The sequence below is a fragment of the Manis pentadactyla genome, chromosome 7, assembly GCF_030020395.1.
Source record: "Manis pentadactyla isolate mManPen7 chromosome 7, mManPen7.hap1, whole genome shotgun sequence".
In the NCBI taxonomy this organism is placed as follows: Eukaryota; Metazoa; Chordata; class Mammalia; order Pholidota; family Manidae; genus Manis; species Manis pentadactyla.
The window spans coordinates 18,587,701-18,607,160 of NC_080025.1; the positions used below are offsets into that span (position 1 = coordinate 18,587,701).

The 19,460-nt window shown below is 43.8% G+C and overlaps 1 long non-coding RNA gene across 1 annotated transcript; it reads right to left on the minus strand.

Moving 5' to 3' along the window:
- Positions 1–1,366: 1,366 nt before the first annotated feature.
- LOC130684367 (uncharacterized) lies at positions 1,367–4,827 on the minus strand. Its single transcript, XR_008998616.1, has 3 exons — positions 4,692–4,827; positions 4,115–4,377; positions 1,367–2,927 (listed from the first exon to the last, which is right to left on the minus strand). It is a non-coding gene; the product is annotated as an uncharacterized LOC130684367 (long non-coding RNA).
- Between the last annotated feature and the right edge of the window lie 14,633 nt (positions 4,828–19,460).

Genomic DNA, 19,460 nt, shown 5'->3' on the forward strand with positions numbered 1-19,460 from the left:
CTTCCCCAGCAAGGAGGTTTCTGCGTTTCTCTGGATCCTCTGGTGTTGTGTTTCTCTGGACTAGTGATCTCCAAAATGAGGTGTCCAGCCTTGATCCTTACTTATGTTTAATTTTATCTAAAAAATAAAGAAGTTTAACTTAACTAATTCTAATATATATGTTGGAGTAGCATCCTCACTTAGCCTGTATGTCCCAAACACAGTCATGGGACATTGATAGTATTTTCAATATCTTAAGAAAATATGTTAAGATTGATATCTTACCTTTGATCAGGGAGGTTGATGACAGCCCCCATGAGCCATCAGGTCCTTGAAAGATATTGCAGTAGACATATTCCTGGCTACATGGATTTCTGGATCATGTTATCTAGATTAAACTAATCCTCACAAAATGAACGTGTGGCTTAAAACAATTCCTTTAAGGAATTGCCCATGTCTTTACCACAGAGAAAGCACTCACTTAGAAAACGTCCAAAGAACTCAAACAGTCAGCTGAAGATAATAACAATGCGAGGGCAAAGGAATATCAAGAAAATGGAAGAGCTAACATTTTTCCTGTGCCCCAAGTGCACTCCTCATCTGCCCTCATCATGGGATATTTTAAGAGTCAGAGATGATCTGTTGGGTTTGAAAAGAAATTGGCCAACCTGTGGGAAAGTGCTTTTTGGAGAGATGCAGGTTATGAAAAGAACAGCTTGAAAGGGGATATTTGGAAACATTTCCAAATATGCTTATGTGATTTTGTTTTTACCTGAAAAAAAGTCTCTGTGTCACCTATAAAAACTCTCAGATCAGTGACCTTAGAGGAACTATCACAAATCTGTTGAAAATTTTCTTCCAAACAGAGTTTTATTGAGATTCAAACCTGTCTATTAAAAGCACAAAAGTGAAATACCTTGTGATTAGTCAGGAAGATCAACCAATTGACATCAGAGAAGATGAAATTTGCTAGCGGAATTTTAACAAAAACCTTTGCATAATCAGAATGAAAATGAACTTCAACAGGAGCATTTCTTCCGTCTAGTTCTGTACATCCTCTTGAGGGAATTTTTTCAGCTGTAATAAGCAATAAAGCCAAGTATCAAAGAAAGAACAAAGAGAGAGAGAGAGAGGGAGGCAGAGAAAGAGAGACAGAGAACTGTACTGATGAATTAGAATCTGGGCAGTACAAGTATTAAACCAATGAACTGTAAAATGATGAAGTATATTCAATCATGCTACCCTCATTAAAAATAAGTTTCATAGCAGGGCAAAGTTTTGTTAATTTGTCAATATATCCCTTTAAAATATGTATATATATATTTTTGAGATAGAAATATGACCTTTGTCTCAAATTTAAAAAATTTCTTCCATGTACATTTTCTAGTTGACACAATATATATATGCATAATAGTACATAAATAGTTTAAAACTTTCTCCCTCTCTCTCATTCTCTCTACTGCTTGATGTCAATTTCTATGGATGGGATAAACAGTCAAAAGTTTGAAGACTCCTGGTTGAAATAAGAGTGGAAACGCATCTGGAAAAATCCAGAAAAGGCTTAATCACTCTACATGATGATAATGTCAGCCTGAGAGCAAGAGGCTAGGAGAGGGATCTGCAGGTGTGAGTTGCTGGGAGGGACGGGCAGACTGGTCTTGCTCTTTGTCTGTTTGTCCATCTGTTGAGCTGCGCAGAGATGGAGAAGGGAAGGGACTCCTCTGTTGTGAGGTATTTGGAGCGCATTAATAAATGACACTCAGTGCATTGCCCTGTCCACTTTGATGCCTTTCAGGAGATTTAAACAAAAGTCTGAATGGCTCTTCCATGCTCTTAGGATAGCTGACTTGTAATTCTGTTTGAGGTCGCGCTGAGCCAGACTGCCATGATGAGACCTGGCTGCCTGTAGGTAACTGAGGCATCGCCTACGGCTGGCTTTCCCACCGAAATCTCTGGTCCAAAAAGCCCAGAGTCACAGAGCATGGCAGACCAGACTGATCACAGGAACAAATATATTAGCCTACAGATTGCCAACTTAGTAAATACATATGACTATAGAAATGCAAATTCATAAATATCAATTTTGAATTTGCTCAACATCAAAATAATTTGGGAAAGAAATGAGAGTTCAAAGGTATACAGGGTCAGATTGTGAGGGTTAAATGCAAAGACATCCAAACTTAGAACCCAGCTGTAATTTGAGACTTGGAAGTGGGCCAGCAGGAGGAAATCCATGGCTCCCCTGAAAGCAGATGTGATTTGTAAGCAAAGAAGGGTGGGGGGCCCACTGCCCTGTCATCTCACTAGGGTCCCCAGAATGGCCCAGCCCCCTTCCAACAACTGGGACCACAGGGGCGAAGAGGCCACATCCAGCCGCCTGTGGAGGTACCATGGACCTGTCCCTCGTAGTCCTAGGTACGCACAGACTTTTAGAAATGCAAGGAGCTCTTCAAGGGCCACAGAAAGGTGGACAGTTATGTTTTTCATTGACCAAAGGCGGTGCGTATAATAAGGAATCATGGATGTGATATTTTAAGAACTGAGATGCCAAGATTCTTAAGTCTTTGGAGACAGTTTCAAGGGCTGAGTATAGAAACTCAAAACATGGACTTGGGAGTAGAGGAAGACTTTATGAATTATGTAAAAATCTACATGTGTTCATGAGAAGTGTCTATGAGTAACAGGATAAAAATCAAGATAGAAACATCTCTAATCATCAGTGTTTTGAAAATAAAATTGCACCTTTAGGTGGTACAGCTTCCATGACTCTTTGCAGACCAATACGTGTTATTAGATGCTTTCAGTCTGGCAGTTGTATTAGTCTGTTCTGGCTACTGCAACAAAGTTCCACAAACTGGTGGCTTCAACAACATAAATTCATTTTCTGGCAGTTCCAGTGGTTAGAAGTCCAAGATCAAGGGGTCCATAGGGTGGATTCCTTCTGAGGGCTGAGAGTGTTAAAAAAAAAATTTAACTGAGTACATTTTAAAGATCTTATTGGCTTTATTCAACAATTCATCAATTGGGCAGCATCCAATCTAGCCCATGGAAAGGAGCTCCGAGAGGCTGTACAAAATGAAGTCTTTTATAGGCAGAGGGTATGGGAAGAAGGAAGTTACACTAGGCAAACAGTGGGCAGCTCTTTCCAGGTTACTCTCCTTTAGGGGAGAAAAGAGGTCTGCCAGCCAGGGGACTTCACTGGTGTTGATCAGGTGGTTCCTTGGTTTCAGATTCCATTTCTGGGAGCCCTAAAACTGCAATTAACTTTAACCTTGGTTTAGTGCCATGGGGCTTTGCATCAGCGACTCATTTGGGGCCTGTTGTCTTGTGCTAAACAGAGAGAAGGGTCTATTCTGTGTTTCTCTTCTAGCTTCTGCCAAGGTTTGCCAACGATCTTTGGTGTTTCTGTGATTTTCGTTCTCCCAGCGTCTTTACATCATTTTCCCTCTGTACATGTCTGTCTCTGTGTCCAAATTTCCCCTTTTTACATGGACACCAGCCATGTCAGATTAGGGGCCCATTCCAGGATGACATGGTCTTAACTAATTACACTTTCAATGAACCTATTTCCTAATAAGTCACATTCTGAGATGCCAGGGGGTTAGGACTTCAGTATAGAAATTTGGGAGGTAGGGATGCAGTTCATACCAACCACAGCTATGTGAAAATAGTGTGACCTCTGTCCAGGGTAAGGAGTTGCAAAGCTCACAGTCCTGCATCGCTGACAAGGGCTCACATCTTCCCTGAACTACCCCATCTGCAGCCCCCATCCTATACTCGAGTGGGGTGCTTCATGGGGAGAAAGTAATTTGAAATATTTTAAGGCAAGAACCAGTTATAGAAATTCCCGTGCCTGTCCCTAGTCATGCCTTCCCATGGCTGGTTTCTCCTTTCCATATGTCATACCCTTTGCTCTTCTAAAGCTGCAGATAAAAGGCTGTGGACCAGGCAACATTTCAGGGCGTCTGTGCCATCTGTGAAATATATTCCCAAATGAACAGTGACAAGAAGCCCTTCAAAGGTCTTATTTTAATAAGATTTTCATTCTGAACATACCAAAAGGAGGATTTTTTTTTTTTAATTCTTGCCCTTCACTTGCTATCATTGTCAATATGAATAAAGAAGTTGTCCTTACCTTGCGGCAGGTTGCTTGCCTCAGAATACAGTGGCTAGAAATATAACACTTAGGCAGTCATAAATCCTTAGCGTAGGTGATAAACGGAAAATATTCTGATGCATTTCACGACCCGTGAGGATGAAAATCTTCCACAGCCATCAAGTGTTGCTTTTGGTATTCATGTGAATGAGTCGTGGTCTGAATAATGAGGAAGGCCTTGGAAACAGGCAGCAGGCTCCAGGGGCGAGGCAGGTGACTCAGCTTCCATATGTAATTTCCAGCTAGAAATTGCAAATAGAAAATGTGAAATGAACTGAAATTTCTGAACTTCAAAAAATCATCCTGGAATATTAAAATAACCCAATCTGAAGCCAATCCAGATCTAGCAGAACTATAATTGGATTGGTGGAAGACACTAAAAATGTGTTTACGCCTGAAGCTTTGCGGGGCTCAGTGAGGAGACTGGGTGAGTAATGGTAGCAGATACCACCTTTCTCAAAGGTAGGAGTCCTGCCAATGTGTCTGGCCAAGCCTGTGACCATTCAATAGGCAGCACCTGGGTGGTAAAACAGGGACCTTACAGGCCTCTTCCAACCTTGCAATTCTAGGAGTCTCTGAACTCCGGGTGGTGAAGACATTTATAGGCCCAAATATGGCAGGGTGGAGGGTGTCTGGGACACAAATCCAAACACGTTACCTGTTCCAGCTCTGCACCGAAGTCTTCAGTTCTGGAAGTGAAATAAGAAGAGGCAGTTAGCATTCAAAAATACTTATCGAATAACACGTATCACTAAACAGGGTGAACCGTTCATCATTACTACAGGAAAAGGAGGACGGTCTATGTCAGAGACAGACTCTTAGGTCCACCTTTGGGAGGACGAAAGGGGTGCAAGCCTTTCCCAAATGTATTTAAGTATTAGAAGTTAGAGAAGCTTCATTTGCTCCCAAATGCCCCAGAATTAGATTGAGCATAAGCATCTGTATGGTTCCTGAAACAAGAGACAACTTTTGTCACGGCTCCCAAGATAAGGCTATGGATTGGACTGAAGGACACTTGTTCAATGTGCCATTTGAAATCAAGAGAGACCAACATGGCAAGTTGCTCACTCATTAATTACCTCCTTCCCTGTGACTGGACTAGGCCATGGATAAGCCAAGCCACTCTGTTTTTTAAAAATAATTATGATAAAATACATGAAACATAAATTTTACCCATAAAATTTTAACCAGTTTTATGTGTATAATTCAGTGGCCTTAAATACTCGAACAATGTTGTGCAGCCGATCACTACCCATTTCTGAAACTTTGTCATCACCCAAACCTAGAAGCTCTCCACTTCTGCTTTACTCCAAAAAGACATGAAAGTGCGAATCATCTTACTCTCAACTCCCCGACTCCAACACAGCTTCTGCCCTGCGGTGCCTTCCACCAAGAGACAATGGTGCTGAGACCTGGCAGTAACGGCCAGGACCTCCCAGCTCTCCCAGCTACGGTTCCTGGTGGCACCGAGCCCAGGCTGCACCATGCTGAGGGGGAAACACTCAGACCCTCGACAGTGTTTGTCCAGGCGCACGGCCTCCTGCACACGGCCTGCTCGTGATGTGCTGAGATGAGCACTCAATTAATTTTAATGATGTCATAAACTAGGTAATCGGAAAATGAAATGAACCAGTCTGTTTTCACTCCTAGGAGTTAATGGCAGTGGACGCATGATACACAAATAATATTAAGGCAGAACAAGAGGAATGACTCTTTCCTCTTGGTCATCTGTCTGGACTGGGCTTTTAAAGCCCCAGTAGCTTTGTTTATTTGGGAGGCAGCCGTAAATCTCTGGAATGAGAATGGCCAGAGCAAGAGGCCCAGAGCGCCTGGCTTGCCTCTGGGCTTTCAGCTCTTCCACTGGAAGCAGCAGGAACAGCTAACACTGCTTCTGCCTCTGGGGTGAGGAAAAGGTTATGGGCAAGAAGATTCCCTTTAATCATTCAGGTCTCTCTCCAGAAACAGGTTCAGCTCCTACAAGATCCCAGTTCCCTCAGTGCCACTGCCCTGGGGTCTTCTCACGCTGGGATTCTCAAGACCGTCTGATAACACTCGCAGAGTCTTGTCTTTGGTGGTTCCCCTGCTGGGATAATATCCTTGGTCCATTTTGTTCATCTCTGGGAGATACATTGAGTTGCTGGGGCTTTTGAGTTCTAGCCCTCACTACTGATGGGAAAATTGAGGCTCAATGTGTTACGTTATTAACTCTAAAATAACCAGTTAGCTAAAACCCCAGATCTTGCCTGTTGGCCAGTTTATAGGTACTCCCTTTCCCACAGGTGGAGCATCGGAAGACCAAAACTTGGGACTGATGATGGTGAGAACCAGCAGAGACAGTAAGGAGGAAGCTTGAGACCATGGAACCAGACATTGGACACAACACTGAATAATAGAATTTCAGAACTGGAAACAACCTTTAGGGTTGTTTTTCGAGCAATTTGTTCTGGTTAAAATATAGATCCCTAGGGTCTTTCCTAACTTGTTCATTCTGAATTTCTTGGAGGTGGAATCCAGAAATCTGTATTTCTTAACAGCTTCCCAGGTTATTCTGGCTCTGTACCAGGTCTAGGCAACAATGATCACACTGATCAAGCCTTCCACAGAAGATGCATCTGAAAGAATTATGAGACAATCCCCTCTTTGTTCTGGACTTCCACTCTGATAAATGCAGCCTAGGTGGCATTAGCATTTTCAACGATGAGTCATAGTGTGAAATCATTGTTGAGTTTGGGGTCAGTGAATATTCTCTAGTCTTTTACTCTTTAATCACTATCATATTTATTCTTGAATCTCTGAAGGCTCAACTCAAGGATGACACTGGGAAAACTGGAAGCATCATTTAAGTGGCATTTTTATCTTCTGTTCCTATGTCCATCTTTCATCATTAAAATCAGTGGTGTTTCCATCTCATCATGGGTATCAAATTGTAAAACCAACAGGAAGTAGGCCTCGTTCCATAGCACTGTTCACATTTTAATGCAATTCAACAGATGTTTAATGTGCAAATAATTCAGCCAACAATTTTAGTGGTAGGCACTTAATATATAAATATGTAAGTCAAATACAAGGTAGAATTGATGTACGCCACAAGAGAGATACCAAGTGTTCTGCATGTTAAAAGAAGGCAAAGGTCACATCTTGCTGAGGATAGAGGGGCCTTCTGGGGAGAGATTCTGTTTGAGCTGGAGCTTAGAGTACTATTAGCATAGACGGGCTAAAGAGGAACTCTTATATAGAGAAAAGCTTGTGAGCTGAGTAAGAAGGCAGGAAGTATCTGTGCTGAGGGTGGGGGTGATATTTAAAGCTAAAAATATTGGGTAAAGGCTAGTACATGGACGGCCTTCCAGCTAAAGAATTTAGATTTCATTTTCCAGAAGTGAGGAGTCATTAAAGACGAATGACTGTGGGGGACAAATTGAAGCCAGGGGTCAGAGTCAAGGACTTTTGTTGAGAGGTAGGTGTGATAAAATATTGGAAACAACCTGCATGAGTTTCCTATGGCTGCTGTAACAAATTATCACAAAAGGCATGGCTTAAAACAACAGACATTTATTCTGTCACAGTTCTGGAAGTCAAAAAGTCCAAAATATGCATCCTCAGGCCAAAATCAAGGTGGGTATAGAAGAGAATTTGTTTGTGTGCCTTTTACAGCTTCTAGACCTGATTCCTTAGCTCTTGGTTCCTTCTGAAACAAGCATATGGTACTTTCATAATTATAATAAAGAAAGGAGAAGTCAGTGAGGGCCAGAAGGAGGGTAGCAGAGACGAAAGGGAGGACTGATAGGAGATGAATTTCTGGGATCAAGTCTCAAAGATTTGGGATGTGCCAACCGGTTAGGTATCAGGGACAGTGGAGAAGGAAAGGTGACACCCTGGCTTGCAGCCTGGTTGAAACAGAATGGCCAGCTCACATCTGGGCAGGAGGAGCTCGCTAGGGAAAGAGGAGGTTTCTTTCAGATGTGTGTTTTTCCTTTTAGGCAAGTCCGCTTGTACTTGGCTTTTATGCTGTATGACAGGAAACTTCCAGAATTTCCATCTAATCAGTCACTAGGAGGAAATCTCCTTTTAAAGAACCAAGACCCCTCAGCAGTTCTGAATCTCTTCTTCAAACGCCCCTCTGCTTCTGCGTGTGCAGAACTCCAGCTTTGGAGCCTGACTCTGAGGGGCACAGCTGTGCCTTTGCTCTGACTGCTCATCGGTGTGGGCAGCCCTGAGATAGATCAGCGGGGAGCCTGCTGGAGTTCTGCCGGAGGTAGAGGGGCAGGAAATGGGTGGCAGCAGTCCCACTGAGGCAGGACCAAGAATCTTCCCTACTGCCAGAAGGACGGCCTCTCCTCTGGCCCCTCCAGTGCCCAGGCCCTGCTGGAAGCTCCTGCCCCACCTCCTACGGCCCCTCCCACAGCACCAGTAGTTGGGGAAGTGAGGGGGTGAAGAAGTTCAGAACCAGTCTGCCCAAAATGTGCCACTTTGTCATGGGGACTATTTTGAGCTGAAGGCAATCAAGACTTAGCAGTTTCTGGAAAAAACTTTTACTTCTGCCTTAACTGCCTAAGAGTGTTTAGACAGAGGCCTGGTCCAGGAAGAGGGCTATCACAGGAGATTCCTACAGAGAGTACGTGCCAGGTGTGGTAAGCTGGGGGTTGCTCAGCAGATCCTGGAGATGAGTGTCTTCTCTATGTCCCATTGTCTCTGCATGGCACGGAAAATACTGGTTTACCAAGCATTTGCTCAACCCCCCGCCCCCCATCTTCCTGTGAACTGCCTTCCTCCCCATGGAAGTCCAAGACCCTTAACCCCTGCTCCTTCGCTCAGGATGGCCTATGAGCCTCAGTTGCCTGCCTGCCTGTGGGTCGCATACTCTTATGAGGCTTCCATATGTACGTAATTAAATCTGTTTTTCTCCCGTTAATCTGTCCTAGTGAATTTGATTATTAGACCAGGCAAAGAAACAAGAAGGGTAGAGGGAAATATTTCCTCCAGTACAAGGGTCAAGACAAGGAGTGGGGAGCAGAGGGCAGGGGGCCTGTATGTGCAGAGTGCCCATTCCTGATCTCAGTGCAAAACGTGTTTGCAAAAAAAAAAAAGCCCTGGATGCAAATCAAGAAGCCAGATCCTTCCGTGACTCTTGGCTCTGCACGAGTAAGCTGTGAAATGCGCTTCCTTTTCTGGGCCTCTGTTGGACTGGATCCCTGATGCTCCCTTCCAAGTCCAGTGTTCTAGCCACTGAGTGGGGTTCTTCTGGAGATTAAAAGATAAACACTTATGGCCACTTTGCAAACTGTTTTTTGGTTTCCAGGGGTATAGTAGGCTGAATCATATCCCCGACTATCCTGGGAACCTATAAATGTTACTTTTTTTGGAAAAGGATCTTTGCAGATGTGATCACAGATCTTGAGATGGGGGAGATTATCCTAAATTAGCCTTGAATGCCATTGTAAGTGTCTTTGTAAGAAAGAAGCAAAGGGAAATTTCTCACACACCATGCACACACAGGAGAAGGTGTGTAAAGATGGAGTAGGAAATGAGTCAAAGAGGCTGGCCCTAAAGATTGGAGGGATGTGGCCACAAACCAAGGAATGCCGCCAGCCACTAGAAGCTGGAAGGATCGAAGAACAGATTCTCCCCTAGAGCGTCTAGAGGAAGTGCAGCCTTGCTGAAACCTTTTGTTTTTGCAGAGGCGGGAGGGAGGCAGGGGAGGCAGTAATACTGATTTCAGACTTCCAGACCCAAGAATTGTGAGAGGACAAATTTCTGTTGTTTTAAGCCTCCACATTTGTATTAATCTGTTACAGCAGCCACAGGAAACTAATACAGGGTGCAAGGCCACCCTGGGTCTGTGCATCCCAGAGGAGCACTGGTTATGTCCATTATAGGTCCTCCTGACATGCTTGGCATTTTGTCAGCACAGCCCTGGGACTCTTCTCATGAAAGGCTCCTACTCCCAGCACCCATAGTAAAACAAAGCAACGAGAAAAGAATCAGAAGACCCCCGTGGCTCTGAGTAAGTCACTCCATTTATCTGAAAAGTGGTTCCCTGATCTGATGAGAGCAGGGACCAAATTTCATTCCTGCTTTTACCTTTGTGGCTAGTGTAGTGCTAGGCACACCCATGGAATACACTCAATGTTTGTTGAATGAATAATATTATTCATTCTTATAATAATAATAAATTATCATTATCCTTCCCTGCATATCTTGCAGGGTTGTTTATTGCAAGGCCTAAATTAGAAATGCCAAAGTATTTTGAAAGCTGCAATGCAGTAAACAAAAGTTAGGTATTATTAACTGAGAGACGTATGGCTCTCTGAACTGGGTTACTTGGAATGAGCAAGTTACAGCTGGGATCTAGCTTGCCAGAAGCCACATTTCCTACACATATTCACAAAGAAAAAATGTTGCTCAAGGGGCTAAGCAGAATTGGAACCTGGAGGCCGTTTCTATGAAGGCAAGGAGAATGTTGTTTTTTTAATGAGCTGAGCAGTTGTGCAGTATGTATTTGAGTCTGCCGAATTGCTCTATGCCCGGTAAATGGTGAGGGGTGGAAATACAAGACTCTAAGGAGCTCTGCTTATAAGCGAGACCAAGTCTGGGAGGATGTGGATACATGTGATACAGTAAAAAATATATCTGGTGTTTGTCCCTGGTTCCTGGCAGAGCTTTAAAAATCCTTGGAATTTTTGAGTGATAGGTGTACCTTTTGTAATTCATCAGGAGCCCTTTTTGGGCACTCCTGAGTTTATGCTGAGACGATGACTCTTGGTGGGTTATTGAATAGTTGCAAGAAGGAGCCAGAAAGACCAAGCATGTGATTAGAAGGTTGGGACTTTCAGCCCACCCCCCAAATCTCCAGGGAGGGGGTAGGGACTGAAGATTGAGTTCAGTGACGTGGCCAATGTTTTACTCAATCCTGCTTATATAATGGAATCCCAATAAAACCTCTGCCCACCAAAGCTCAGGGGGCTTCCTGGTTAGTTCCATGAATCAGTGTATCCGGAGCAGGTGTACCCTGACTCCACAGGGACAGAACCTCCTACGCTCAGAACCCTTTCAGATCTTCCCCTGGGATACTTCTTCATGTGGCTGTTCATTTGTATACTTAAAAATAAAATAATGATTAGATAGCACTTGCCTGGGTCCTGTGAGTTACTCTAGCAAATTAACAAACCTGAAGCGTTTGTGAGAACCTCCAAATTTGCAGCCAAGTCAGACAGAGGTGTGGGTAGCCTGGACACCCCACCTGAGACTGGCATCTGAAGTAAGGGCAGTCTGGCTGAGGATTTAGACCTGACACTAATTCCAGGTAGTCAGTGTCAGAGTTAAATTGAATTGGAGGACCGACACTTGGCGTTAGAGAATCAGTGTCAGAACTCGGTACAGTGTCCAGCTCCTTGCGCTTCTCTGTTTGAAAGGCAATGGCAGGGAAAGAGCCATTGCCTCTGACTGACCAGACAGGAGGGAATATGTCAGTGTGGACTAAGCACAGGAGCCCAGCCTTCCAGGTTCTGGTACTGCTTCTTCCAGTAACCCTAGAGCAAAACCTCAGCCTCCCCAAGGTCCTCCCATACGAAGTGAGGCAGCTTAGCTGCACATCAGGATCTCATGACAAACATTAAAAATGCACAGCCTCCCAGCTGCCCTCTTCAGAACTGGAATCTGAAGAGTAGGAGCAGGTCCCCGGGATCAGTGTTTTTTAGAAGCTTCCCCACGTGATTCTGTTGCAGTGAATGGGTAGCTGACCCAGTCAGAAGGTCCCCAGATTCCCTGATGACAACAAGAGTCAGCCTCGTTGCAGATCTACTAATCAGACTCTTCACTGGAGGTATCTGGGAATCAGTAATTTTAACAAGCGTTCTGGTGATTCTTGGCACCAAGAAATGGAGAGGCCCAGAGCTCGTTGATAGCTTTTCCACAATAGCAGAGATGATAACACAGTTGGTGAAAAAGTTGGACTCAGACGCTCTGATGCATTTCACTGACCCACACTGCTTCTGCTTAGAGGTAACAGGTGCCTGGTCTTCTAAATCCTGAGGCCTTGCCACTTCTGTGTGGCATTTAGGGCCATCCATGCACATTTGGGGAATTCCAGGCCTCCAAGCATGGTGTGAATTTGGATTCCTGTTGGTACAGGGAAGGCAAATAAACAGAATAGGGAGAAAATGTCTTTTCCAGGCAGTTACAAGCCACATTAATAATAGCTCTTGCTACAGAGCTTCCCCCATGTGTTTCTTTTCCTCAAAGCCATTCTGTAAAATGGGCATAATTATCATAATCTTACCAATGAGGAAATGATGCCCAGAGAGACCAAGTACATGACTGAGTCCAAACAGTGGATGGAGTACAGGCAGGACTAAAACCCTCAACTCTGAATTCTGTGCTTTTCCCATGCAGCTTTCTGGTGAGCTGCTTTTGAACTGGCAGTATTTCTTTTCAGTCTCCAAATCAGTGACTCCTAACCTTGATTGCAGGTTAAAATGGTGAGGATTGGATCTTTTAAAAATACTAAGAGCTGTTGCCCCTCCCACGCCCATTAAAACAGAGCCTCTGAGGGTGGAACCAGGATATTGATAATTTTTAAAAGCTCCCCAGGTAATGCTAATGTGCAGAAAGGGACCCCAAACACTTTTCTAAATGTTTTGTTTAGAAAAATACTTCAAAATAATTTGGCTAAACAGGAATAGACACTGTTCTTTAAGTAAGTGGTGGTGATTTAACTAAATTATTCAAACCTATGATTGAACTTTATTTAGGAGTTAGATAAAGAGAAGAAATGGGGAAAAGAAGAGAGTTAAGTTTTGTTAAATTGTTTGGGAACATGCGTGCAAGATATTTACTGAATATCAGAAATAACAGCTTATGTCAACAAACCCCCCCAAAACCCCCACCTCAAAATCTCCTGGAGCACAGTGTTATCTTGGTGTTTAAAATTGTATATGCATTTAAAAGTAATTAAAATGAAAGTTAATTATTCTGAGCATCATTTTACCAGGAGAAAGTTCTCTTTAAATTTAACAGATTACCTATTTAAAGCATTTTGTGTCATGTTCCTAGGTTAAACGTAGAAGACGGTTCTCAAAGCAAGTCCTTGGGTCTGATCCAAAAGACTTTTTAATTAATAGCATATTCATTAAGGTTAAAAATAGATCTTTAACAGAGGCCTTTCTTTAAGGAAATCTAGACCTCCCACTCTTTAATTAAGGCTTCCTGGCATGAGACACGCTCCCAGAAATTCTAGTCTTTTGGCCTAATTCTCTAAAAGCTTATTTCCAGAGACTGGAAACAACCAATTCTCTACTCATGAGCATGAAGACGCAGGCAGTGAAAAGCTCCGCCTTGCAGAAATCAAAGGTTCACTCATGTTCTTCACATTGACTGCATCCATGGACGGCAGACCCAGCCGCTAACTGCATCCCCAGAAAATTGCCATCTGCTTTTCAACTGCACCAAAAAGTGGTTTATTACAGATATGCACATTTACATTTTTTTCCTGCCTGAAATTTTCCATTTATCTTATTCACTTTAACATTTACTTAGTACTGACATTACAGTACTGGAATTTTTTATGGTTAGAGTCGATTTTTTTCAGTCAAGACCTTCTCCACAAGTTTCTGGAACTTACCTCCTCTTCTCCAGATCGAATGAAAAGGTTCAAAAAATTCTGCAATCAGAGAGAAACATGCTGAAGAAAATCTTTGAGTTAGGTTACTAGAATTTCTTAGCTTGGAGGAAGTAACCCATTAATTGTCTAAGTGTATATGGAGATTAACGGTAACCAGCTATTTTGCATATTCACTGATAATAGAACAAAGGAAGCCTAGCTAAATTGCCACAGGAAGGATTTACAGGGATCCATATAAGGTTTTCTACTGAAACAGGCGAACAAGCAAGAACTCTCTTCTTTAAAGATTTAAAATAAAAAACGACGCACTCCTTTGGACTGGCATTTGGTTGGTCTTGAGGGAAGGATAATCAGTCAAGGCCTTTTCACTCTACAGTGACAGCCACGTTACAACTAGCTCTTTTCTAGAAGACGAAAGCATTGGTTCATGTAAATGCAGGGCCAGCAGGCGGACTAGAGGGGTTGCTGGATTCCGGGGTTTGAACAGTAAGCTGGGCACTCTGCTTCTTCTCATCTCTCACTCTGCTTTATTGTCTTTGTGGCATTCTCTTGTGACAGCAAGACTGCTGCAGGCAGCTTGGAGCTTACTCTGCCCTTCATAGGCCATCAGGGGAGGGTCCTGACTGGCCTGGAGCCCGCCCCTGGGCCGGGCAGGGCTGTGTGCCTGTCCGCATGGCAGAGGCGGTGAGAACCCTCCACTGGCAGAGCCCACAGGTCCCGTGGAGATATCAGGAAGGAGAATCTCGCAAGGAAAAGAGAGAGGACAGACAAAAAACTAATGTGACTGTAGAGGATACGTTTGGGCACAATTTTTTTGTTCTCCTGCACTCACATGATGGCAACTGCGATCCAAAATCTTAACAGACTACACTGACGTCCCAAGCCCCTAAGCTAAACACCAATTTTCTTTTTTGGCTGAACCTTAAATTTGGACTATCTTTTTCATTATTTTCGTGTTCTGGTTTTGGGGTATTTTGGGGTGGGGGGAGCAGAGGCAAAATAATAAGCTCCTGATAAACTAGTTAAAATAGGAAGACATGTAACGTTTCCCACTCTTTGGATGGCTAGTAACCAATCTGACCTTGATTTGCTTTCAATCTGTTGGCCATGAGTCTCCACTGGGAATTTCCTACTGTCCTTTTCTATTAGTATTTCCCTCCATCTTCACAGTGTTACAGCGGCAGGTAACTGCCCACCAGGGGGACCCTGGTTGTCTTTCTCAGAGTCTAAACGGCAAACCTTCCCTGGCTCCAGAGAAGTAGGAGTCCAAGGCTCCCAGCATCTGCAGCCCTAAGAGGATGGGTAGGGACCTTGCTCCCAGGGCCCAGAGACAATCACAAGTATTGATAGTACATTTGCCAAAGCTTGGACTGTTCAGTCTTAACTAAAACTACATATATCATTCAGGGCTCTGGAAAGACACAGAATTCATCTCAGGTGGTTCAAAGAGGTCATATAAAGAACCATGTACAGACAGGGCAGGGTTATGGAATAAAACACAGAATGAACATATCTGGAGACTAGCAACTGTGGGAGTCATTTACCACCCCTGAGGCCAGAGAGACAAAGAGGAAATGGGGTTACCTGAGATGGGGGAGAGCTGATGGTGGGGATGGGGCCCCCTGGCAGGAACTGAAGGCATGGAAGGGATTATCCATGCTTCCTCTTACCCTGGACCAAATCCACTGGCAGCCGGTTGGCAAGGGGCCCTTGAGATGTGATCCATGAGGGTGCACGTCCCAGGATCTGGAGAGGGCACAGAAGGGGGAGAATGGATTAGGAATGGGCAGCCCCGAGCAAGAGTCACCAGCGGGCCAGGGGGCCACCAGCAGACTCCTCTAATCTCAAAGTCCAAACTTAGTCTAACTCATTTTTAGAGTCCCCCCTCCAACATCAGCAGAGAGGAGGCTCCGTCTGTGTCTCTCTGCTGTGCGCGCACGTGTGTGAGTGTGTGTGTGTGTGAGTGCGTGTGAATGTGTGATGGTGGTTTTAGACTTTGAAATCAGCCTGAGCTTGAAGCTGAGCTCTATAACTTAGTAGTTATGTGGTCTTGAACAAGTTATTTAATTTCACCAAGCCTTTGTGTCCTCATCTATAAAATGGGGATAATCATATAGTGCCCACCTTAAAGGGATTTCGTGCTAATTAAATGAGATAATCCATGTAAAGTGCTGAACACAGTGCCTGGCGTGGAATAAGGGCACAGAAGCACTCGGCAGGGGCTGGTCCTTTCTGAGCTGCTCTTAAAGAAGGAGTTTCACCCAGCTCCCAAAAGCAGGCAATTTTTAGGGCCAGTCCACTCTAAATTCAAACTATTTTGAAAGTGAAGAGAGTAGACCCAAGAGTTGTCACACCAAGAGAAAAAATTTTCTTCTTCTCTTTTTAATGTCTATGTGAGTGATGGATATTAACTAAACTTATTGGGGATGGTAATCATTTTATGACATATGTAAGTCAAATGATTATGCTGTATACCTTAAACTTACACAGTGTTGCATTTCAGTTATCTCAATAAGGCTGGAAAAACAATTAGCAGACAGACAAGCATCTCTCAAGCCTGCAAATAGGCAGCCCTGCTAAGAACACCCGGAATCTGCATCTCCCAAGAAGCATCTGCATTCAGTGGTAGTGACTTCAGGGTTTCCCCAAACAAGGTGACGGCTTTGCATCAGTGTGACCAAGGGGCCCATTCAGATGATTTCCCCAAAGAAAGGATATGCCACAAATAACAGAAAATTACCAGCAATATTAAAGTGATATTTTTAAGAGAGTAAAAATGAAACAGAACAAAATGTCTTAGTCTGTTCCAGCTGCTATAACAGAATATCATGGGATGAGTGGCTTAAACAATAGATATTTATCTTCTCACATCTTTGAGAGCTAGAAGTCCAGCTGGGTCTGTTCCTGAGCTCTCTCCTTCTGGATGGCAGATGGCCACCTTCTCCCTGTGTGCTGGCATGGTCTTTCCATAGTGTCTGTTTGTGCTGAGAGACAGCAGCAGGGTGAGCTCTCTCCTCTTCTTATAAGGGCACCAGTCCTATCAGATTGGGACGCAAACATAGATGACCTCCTTCAACTTCACCTCCCAAAGCCTTAACGTAAGGTTTCAACATATAAATTTTGGAGCACACAGTTCAGTTCATGGCACAGAACAAAATAAAACTCTAGTCTCACAAAGTGGCCCAATACCCATGATTTTTCAGATGCCCCCAAAATGTTACTGGTTATCAAAACAGCCTCATCCAAAGCCATGATGTTTACCCTGCAAGGCAACAGCATCACTTATAGACATATAACCAACTGAAACACATCCATAGCTTTACCAAAAGACATGTGAAAGAATATTCCTAGCCCCAAGTGGAAAGCAACCCAGACACCATTTACTGCAGGATGGGTAAACAGGGCTGGACTGTTGGGGCCACAGAAGAGCACACAGCAGTGAGGATGAGCAGCAGCAGGGATTCATCTCGCAAACCCAATGGAAGAAGCAAGACATAGAAAAGCACATGTTCTGTGATTCTTTTAATGCTGAGTTCAACATTAGGCAAAATTCAGGTCCAGAAGTCAGGACAGTGAATGTCCGTGGGAGAAGGGGGGAATGACTTGATGGAACCTTGGGGAAGGAGGCTCTGGGATTCCAGTGATGTTCAAATGTTCCATTTCTTGGTCTGGATGCTGGCTACACAGGTGTGCTCATGATGTGAAAATCCACTGAGCTCCAGACTTTTCTGTCTGGATGTTAGACTTCATTAAAATTTGCAAACTTCAGGGCCTGACATCTGATTCTGGGCATGTGCAGCTTTCCTGGTCCTCCACATGTGTCCATGATTGGCTGCATCCCACATGCTTTCTACAGAACCCGAGCAACAGGTCAGGCTGGGAGGAAAACACAGAGCAGCTGTGAAAGCCCACAGGAGAGGGAGAAGCACCCCCAGGGAATCGGGGCACAGAAAGAAGCCAGAGTCGATGAGCTGGTGGGAACACAATTGAGAGAACTTTAGCAATCTGGGCAAAATTAAACAACAGTGAAAGAATGCTTGTGTTTTGCAAGAGTGAATAATATTTTCAGAATCATAAAGAAAAGAAACTATTTTTGCCAGAATCATTATAGTATCATATCTGCATGTATTGTGAATTTAGGAGGGAAAAGCCAGGTTCCCTGAACACAAATGCAGATTGGTACAGGCTGGCTCCATGCTCATTTGCATTTGTGTGCTTGTAACATTTCCTGTGAAACAAGATGTGAAGAATATTCCACCTCACCCAGCAGACAATGCTGATGTTTTTGCTGTCACCAGTAGGCCTGTTCACAATCACGCCAACTTTTAAAACTAAGGTTAGTGAATATTTATTCCATGTAGTCAGATTCTATAGTTGTTTTTGGCTAAACTGATAGGACTCTGCCTGTGCAAAACTTTTTTAGATTCCAATCTATAGATGTTATCAGCTATCTTTATACACACAGGACCAGAGAAGGACTTTATATTCTTCACAGAAATGAAAGTGGGGAGGGGGTGGGCAGTGTCAGGTGTGTGATCCTGCCTCTGAAAGTTGCCTAGGAAAACGGGCAACACGGGAAAGTCATCATCCCCCAGAGGCCTGAGATGTTAGCATCATCACCACCATCATTACCATTTCATAATCAGCTGCTAACCACCAGGCACTGGTTTATGAAATTTGCATATATCAGGTACAATCCTCACAGCTGTTATTATTTCCATGGTACTGACAAGGAAGCTGGTGCTCAGAGATGCCAAATAACCTACCCAATGACATACAGCCAATCAATGAAAGACTGGATTGCTCAGGTCTGTTTGACCCTGAATTATGTTCTTTGCACTCTGCTCTACTGTCTCCACGAATTAATGAAATTTGAAGAGATCGGTAAAGCCAGAGTGAGTCTGCAGACAGGAGGAAGGAAATGACCTGTTAAGGCAAAAAAGCAACAATAGGAATAAGGATTTAGAATGTCCTGCTCAAAGATCTCTTGGCTCTTATTGCCTGTTGAGGTTAGGAAGGACTATGGGGGAAAGTCCGTGTTTTTGCTGAATAACCTTAGATGGGTTACAACCAACAGAGAGGGAGGTGCAGCCTTCCAGTGGCAGTTTAAAGAGATAAAGCCCTGGAGGGACATTCCAGAGACTAGCAGGCAGGGTCCATGCTGTTTGTCACCTTGTCTGAGATGTTCCCGGGTCATGGATGCTGTGGAGGTGAAGCAATGAACATCTGCCTCAGGAGAAGGTAAAAGGGATGCTTCTGAAGGCTTGGATCATTAGAGAGAATGAAAGCATCCTAGAGAAGACGGGAGAATTAATCCAAGAGAATAGACAAAAAAAATATGAATCTAAGGGGTAGGGAAGTGATTCAGTACTATATAGTTTGGCAAGAAAAAGAGAAGTGGAGAGAGAAGATGAGAAACTACACCAGCGGATGCCATGGACAGAAACCAAACCAGGTCTGTTCCCAGCAAGGGAAGTGACACTTAAGAAAAGTCAAGGGAGAGAAGGATAGTCAGTAAAACTTATCTTCTAAAGTTCTGGAGAAAGTGTAGGTCTGATCCCATGATGCACTGGGCTTTTCAATGGCCCTGAGGAACTTTTGTTCTCAAAGCTTTGAGATTTGTTCATCCAAATTTTATCACAGGCAGGCATACAGTGAAATCCATAATAGGGTTCTGCAGCCCATTACACCTTGGCTTCCCTGGGAGTG